The following is a 7,500-nucleotide window of genomic DNA, read 5'->3' on the forward strand; positions in this document are numbered from 1 at the left end:
CTTCTCATATTTCATTTCATTTCTTCAGATTTCCTCAAAATTCCTGTTATTCTTTATATACTCCTACTTATTTATTTTTTATTAATATTCATATTAATCTCGTATTTCTTATGAAGATAAAGAGATGTAAAGATTTGAAAGGAAATAGAACAAAATAGAAAAATAGTAGGAAATAAAGGAATTAATGGTCAGATAAGAAAATAAAAGGGAATATGATTAAAACGAATGTGAATAAATAAAAGGAAACATAAGAAAATTATCTGTCAATTTCATTTTTATATTTTCTCTCATTTCCTTTCATTTCCTTCTTTTCCCTTTAATTGTATTTTTCGTTTCCTTAGACATTCTTTGATTCCTTTTTTTTCTATATCCTTTCATTTTATGTTTTTTATATATCTTTATATTTTCTTATTTTTTCTTTTATTTCCCCTTATTTTAGTTAATTTCCTTTTCATCTTATTTTTCTTTGTTTCTGTTTCCTTATATTTCTTTTGTTTGTTAATTTTTCCTTTTATTGCCTTTCATTTTATACGTTTATATTTCCTTTTACCTTCATATTTTACCTTTTATTTCCCCAAATTTAATTATATTTCTTTACGTTTCTTTACATTTACTTCTATTTTATTTTTATTTTATTTTTTACATTTCTTTTCCTTTCATTGTTTTTCCTGTTATTTCCCTCTATTCAGTTTTATTTTTTATTTCTACATATACATTTATTTCCCTTCTTTTTTTTTATTTGCTTCTATAAATCATCTTTCCTTTTTATTGAATTATTATTATTTTTTTGTCTTACCGTATTTACCTCATCATATTTTCTTTCATTTCCCTTAATTTCCCCAAATTTCCTTTTATGTTACTTTAATCTATTTTTGTTTTTATATTTCTTTTATTACCCTTAGCTTTCTCTTATTTCGTTCTATATCCATTCGTTTTCCTCTCGTTTCTTTTTTCCCTTCTATTCCTCTTTGTTTCATTTTGTTTCTCTTCCTTTTCCTTTATATTCTCTCATCGTTCCATCTATTTCCATTTGATTCCTTTTACTTCCTTTGGTTTCCCTCTGCTTCCTTGTAATATTTCCCTAAAGTTCCTTCCATTTCCTTCTCTTTCCCTTTGTTACCTTTCATTTCCTCATGTTTCCTTCAGTTTCCTTCTGTTTCGTGACGTCGTTCCCTTTCGTGGTTGTGGTTCCCTGAGGCGCCGCGCCGCGCCGCGCCACGCACCGTCGTCGTGGTCGCTCACCTCCCCCGAGGTTCCTGGCGGGGATCCTCCAGCCGAGGACTTGTGCACCACTCACGACAAGGCGTCTCGGATGAAGGCTGTCCAAGCTTAAACACTTGCTTCTGTGTGCTTGCGGCATATGGAGGATTAGAAATTGTAATGAGAAATAGACATTTGGGAATGGATACTAGGAGGAGATTGTATGGAGGAGTGATTGTACCGACAGTACTGTATTGGGCAAAAACATGGAATATAAGAGAGGAAGAGTTTGATTTGCTCAAGATGAAATGCCAGAGAAGTATGATAGGGGTTACTAGGCTAGATAGAGTGAGAAACGTGGAGGTGAGGAGGAGAATGGGGGTGGAAAGGAAGTTGGGAGATAGGGTTGATGAAAGAGTATTAGGATGGTTTGGACACATGGAAAGAATGAATGAAGAAATATTAGTAAAAGAGGCGTGGAAGACAGAGGTGGAAGGAGTAAACATTAGGGGATGACCAAGAATGAAATGGATGGATGGGATAAAAGGGGTATTGGGAAAAAGGGGAATGTCTGTTGAAGAAGGAAGGGAAAAGACAGAAAATAGGTGTGAATGTCGTGTATGGATGATGCTGTGATGCAGGGAAGGGAGTGGGTTGGGGTGGGGGTGAGGGAGTATATGTAAATGATATTTTGACGCAGCCCAAAGGGATTTCTCCCCGTCTTCTCTTTTTCTGCATGACGGGACGGAGAGGGAGGGGGTCGCCGATTAAATGAAGCAGCCTTGCTGTAGGTGTGCTGCGTCTTGCTACATAGCTTCTGACCCAGGGCAGTAGGCGAAATGTAGGGATGACCCGTCATGCAGGAGGAGCCAAGAGGGGTGTGAATGGTAGTGGAGTATGTTTGACGAGATAAACACCATATGAGGACGGAGCCTTTATTTGTACGACGTTTCGCTTATTACAGCTTTTTCAAGTACAAGTTGAGATACAAATGCTTGAGATTAAATAAGGGAAAAGGAGGGAACGGGGAGAGAAAAGGCGGGGAAGGAAGAGGAGTAGGAGGAGGAGGAGGAGAAGGGGGGGGGATTGGACACTGGGAAAGGATGAGAATGCTGGCCCAAACGTCCGTGGGCGACATGTCCGCAAAGGGTGGTTTAAATATTTAATATTGTGCTGGCCATGGGTATTAGGGGAATAATGTGAGGCGAGATGTTAAACATGCCCCTGTTTTGTTCAATGGTGTTCGTTCCTTGAATGATTGCTGCTTCTAAACACTTCCTGCGGATTTTGTCTGGTTCCCGTATCAGCAGCTCTGCATTCTTCCAGTCCATAAGATGGTTTTCCTTGTTTCTATGTGTCACACATGCATTGGTGGTGACATCATGCCTGACGTCGTAACGGTGTTCACGTATTCGTGTATTCAGGTCGCGTGACGTTTCTCCGATGTAAACTTTATCACATCCTGAACACGGAATACGATAAACACCGGCTTTGGTGCCTGGTGTCTGGTTGTTGTGTATTTTCGTCTTCGTGATGTCTTTTATCGTTCTGCTTGTCTGGCATACTATTTCCAAGTTGGTGGTTCTTAAAAGACGTGTCAGGTTGGTGGCAACGTCGCCGGTTGGCAACACGAGACGTCTTCTTGTGCTGTCCTGCTGCCTACGGCTTTCCCGAATCTTAGCGGCCTGCTGTCTGCAATTATCTAAAAGAAATTCTGGAAATTTTAGTGTTAAAAAGGTCTCTTTAATAAACCTGCACTCTTCTTCTAAGTATTTTGCACTACATATCCTAAATGCCCTAAGGAAAAAGCCTATTACTACTCCTCTCTTGGTCCTTATATCATGGTGGGAGTAGAAATGAATTAAATAATTTTTGTTGATGGGCTTTCTATACACTTTGAATTCAAGTTGGTTACCGTACTTAAAGATGTGTGTGTTCAGGAAAGGAAGAGAATCGTGGATTTCTTCCTCTAGGGAAAACTGAATGGTGGGCTCCACTTCGTTTAAGGCCGTCTGCAAGCGCTGAAGATTGAAACGCCTGGGTGTGACGAGTAAGATATAGTCCACATATCGCAGCCAGGTCACATGCTCGGGAACGATGTTGGCAAAGGGTCCTGTTTCTAGAAATTCCATAAATATATTGGCCAGGACTGCACTTAATGGAGAGCCCATGGCCAGGCAAATTTCTGGTGGAAGAAACTGTCCTGGAATTTGAAATAATTAAATTCAACACAAAGTTTTATCAAATCGACAAAATGGTTGGGGGGCAGGGGGAAGTCGATTTTCTCCTTCTCGATTCTATCCCTGAGGAGCTGTATTACCTTATCCGAGGGGACATATGTGAAGAGACTTTTCACGTCCAGGCTGGCCAACTTCTTGTTTCTGGCGGAGATATCTCGGATTCTGTCTAGTAGGTCCCCTGAGTGTCTGAGATGAGCTCCACTGATGGTTCCCAGGAGGGGGGACAGATATCTGGCCAACGTACCTGCTAATCTGTGGGGAGCACTCCCTATCCCTGATGTTATAGGTCTCATTGGAATATCATTTTTGTGTGTTTTGGGCAGACCATACATCGTAGCTGTGCGTGGGAGATTTGGCAATAAGTGAAGGAGCTTTTTACCTGCATCTGAACTTTTGAGAATTTTTCTTACCTTGTATGCGAAGTTCTTCGTCTCGTTGTCTACTTCTGCCTGGGAGACTTCACGATATGTATTATCATCACTGAGCATATATTTCATCTTCCTCTCGTAGTCTGAACTGTCCATCACCACTACTCCACCTCCCTTGTCAGCGGTGGTGATTCTGATGGAAGAATCCTTGGCTAGCTCAGCTAGAGCTCGAAAGTACCTTCTGGGTATTGTAGGGTTGGGACGTTCGTTGAGAGCTAAGGTCAGTAGTCCTTGTGTGTAACCTTGCATGAATTCACTGTCTTGGTATCTGTAGTTTTTCGTGATCAAATCGATGTTTTGATTCTTCCTGTGGGTACCGGTTGCAAACTTAAGCCCGAGGCTGAGTACTTCGGTTTCGGTGTCAGTTAATGCTCTGTTGGAAAGATTCATTATGATTTCTGGTCTTCCCATGGATTTCCAAACACTGTCGGCGCAAAGCCTATCCAGTTCACGAAGATGTCTATTCTTCTGTTGGTTATTGAAGGTAGCGATGTCCACTCTTATATCTTCGGCGACCGAATCGGGCATCGTATGGCGGAGCTGCGAGCCTAACTTCTTGGCTTTCTCGAAAGCCTGGGAGACCTTGGTAGAAAGGCTAGTCCAGCATTCCGTGAGGTAGGACTTAAGGTGAGGAGGAAAGGGGTGGTCAAATTGGAGAAGTTGTTTCGGCGTAGACCTGGGGGCGACCATTTCCTCAATGCAGTCACGAAGGAAGTTCCGCCTATTCCGCAAGCTATAAGCCTTTCTCAAAGCACGTGCATAACGACCGTATAAAGGTTCCATTCTGTCCTCGGTGTTGTGACAATTTCCTTAAAAGTGGCAGTTTGCCGACAAGATTGACGAGATAAACACCATATGAGGACGGAGCCTTTATTTGTACGACGTTTTGCTTATTACAGTTTTTTCAAGTACAAGTTGAGATACAAATGCTTGAGATTAAATAAGGGGAAAGGAGGGAACGGGGAGAGAAAAGGCGGGGAAGGAAGAGGAGGAGGAGGAGGAGGAGGAGAAGGGGTGGGGGATTGGACACTGGGAAAGGATGAGAATGCTGGCCCAAACGTCCATGGGCGACATGTCCACATAGGGTGGTTTAGATATTTAATATTTTGCTGGCCATGGGTATTAGGGGAATAATGTGAGGCGAGATGTTAAACATGCCCCTGTTTTGTTCAATGGTGTTCGTTCCTTGAATGATTGCTGCTTCTAAACACTTCCTGCGGATTTTGTCTGGTTCCCGTATCAGCAGCTCTGCATTCTTCCAGTCCATAAGATGGTTTTCCTTGTTTCTATGTGTCACACATGCATTGGTGGTGACATCATGCCTGACGTCGTAACGGTGTTCACGTATTCGTGTATTCAGGTCGCGTGACGTTTCTCCGATGTAAACTTTATCACATCACTGGCGAGAGATTAGAGCCCATAGAACATCCGAATTTCTGTTTATAATAAAGATCTTTGAATGAAAAAACATTGGTGTTGACGCTAAGTTTTGTTAAACTTATTATTTTTTCTAGCGGCAATGGTAGCTGGTTTTGGTAAGGTTGTAGTTTTTCCTCCAAAAACTCTAGAACTACCGTTACATCAATCTGAGTCAATAACGAAACTACATCTAGACTTAGTAATTTTCTCCTCATTGGTAGGTTGTGACTTTTGATCTTTCTTATAAAGTCTTTCTTATAAAGTCTTCTTTTGCGTCAACACCAATGTTTTTTCATTCAAAGATCTTTATTATAAACAGAAATTCGGATGTTCTATGGGCTCTAATCTCTCGCCAGTTCTAGCCAACTTATATATGGAATATTTTGAATCAGTGCTATTACCGAAAATTAAACCACCCGCCATGTTTTGGCACAGATATGTCGATGACATCTTTACGGTTTGGGACGATGAATGGGGTTCATTCCAAGAATTCCACAACAAACTTAATCACCTAACGAACAATATTAAGTTCAAGGTGGAATGGGAAATAGATCACAAATTACCTTTTCTAGATATATTAATAATAAGAAATGCGGAGTCTTTGTCCTTCACAGTCTATAGGAAGCCCACACACACAGGGAGCTACCTACATTTCTTTAGCCACCATCCTGACAAAATAAAATATAGTGTAGCTTCAGGCCTATTCCTACGGGCTTTGAAAGTTTGTAGCTCCCAATATTTAGAATTGGAACTAAATTCAGTAAGAAACCAACTAACTAAATTAGGATACCCGCCGTGGTTTTTACAAAAAGCTCTCAGTAAGGCCAAAATTAGTTTTCATAAAACAGATTCCCATTCCACCTTGAATCATAATTGGGATAATAGATGCATAAAGTTACCTTTTAATAAATCAATTAATGACTTGTCTCATTTGATACCAAAGGAAAAGGTAAAATTTATCTTCAATTATCCCAACAATTTGTTCAGTAAAGTTGTCAATATACATCATAGATCCAAGATTAATACAACTCCTGGAGTTTACAAATTACCTTGTTTAGATTGCAAGGATGTATATTGGGGACAGACAGGTCGAGATCTCACTACCAGGGTCAAGGAGCACAAGAACTCTGTTAAATACGGGCAGGAAAATTCCGCGGTATTTCAGCACGTCGCCAACAAAAACCACCGGATAAATTGGGACGATGCTGAAATAATTTACAAATCCAAATGTAGTTTCAGAAGAAAAATGGTAGAATCCTCCCTAATAAACAATTTTCCAAATTATAACATTTCCTATGGTCAATGGTCACCAGATTGTATTTCCTCTTTTGCTATAAATAAAATGTTATCATCTACACTAACGGTGGACAAAAGACACCAAGGCCCACACAACGCCGGGCACGTGACCTGAGCCACCAAGATCCACACATGCACGCCGGACTAGTGACCTGAGCCCCCGTCCCTTCTAGCTTACCTCACTGTTTTAGTATAAATACACACTGTTCTCTACTCTGTAATTCATATCTGCTGAAGAGGATCACAGTAAGTGATCGAAATATACAGATCTCTATATCTTCGCTTATTCTTCTCCGAAAGTGGGTCATCAGTATTATTTTACAAATGTGCTACGACATAACTTTGTTATATATATATATATATATATATATATATATATATAATATGTATGTGTATGTATATATGTATGTGTATATATATATATGTATGTGTATATTAGTGTAGCGGATAATCTTTCATATCCTAACAATTGTGCAAACTATGACTAAAGCATGAAATTTCTACCAGTGTTAGTAGATACCATAAGGTTTATTTTAAGATCGGAAGGTAAGTCAGATTTGACCTCTGAGGACCGTGAGAGGTCAATGACCTCCGCGGTCCGCAGAGGTCAAATCTGACTTAATGACTGAATGACACACTATTCAAATCCCTACGGCTTTTTTGTTTGAAGAGTGGGAACAAAAACGATTGCACCATTGGATTCAGCGTCAAATTCGCTATAAAAGTATAGAGAGTTTTTTTTCTCGAATTTGTTTTTTTGAATCTTATAAAAAAGTTTTTCTAAAAGAATCTGGAAAATTAAGGATTTTTCTAGTTTATCATAAATAAAGAATACAAAATATTCAAAATTAGCAAATTGCTCTCTATACCTTTATAGCGAATTCCACGCTGAATCCAATGGTGCAATCTGTTTTGTT

This window comes from Oratosquilla oratoria, unplaced genomic scaffold, assembly GCF_046742065.1.
Source record: "Oratosquilla oratoria isolate Oo_2021 unplaced genomic scaffold, ASM4674206v1 SCAFFOLD78, whole genome shotgun sequence".
NCBI lineage: Eukaryota > Metazoa > Arthropoda > Malacostraca > Stomatopoda > Squillidae > Oratosquilla > Oratosquilla oratoria.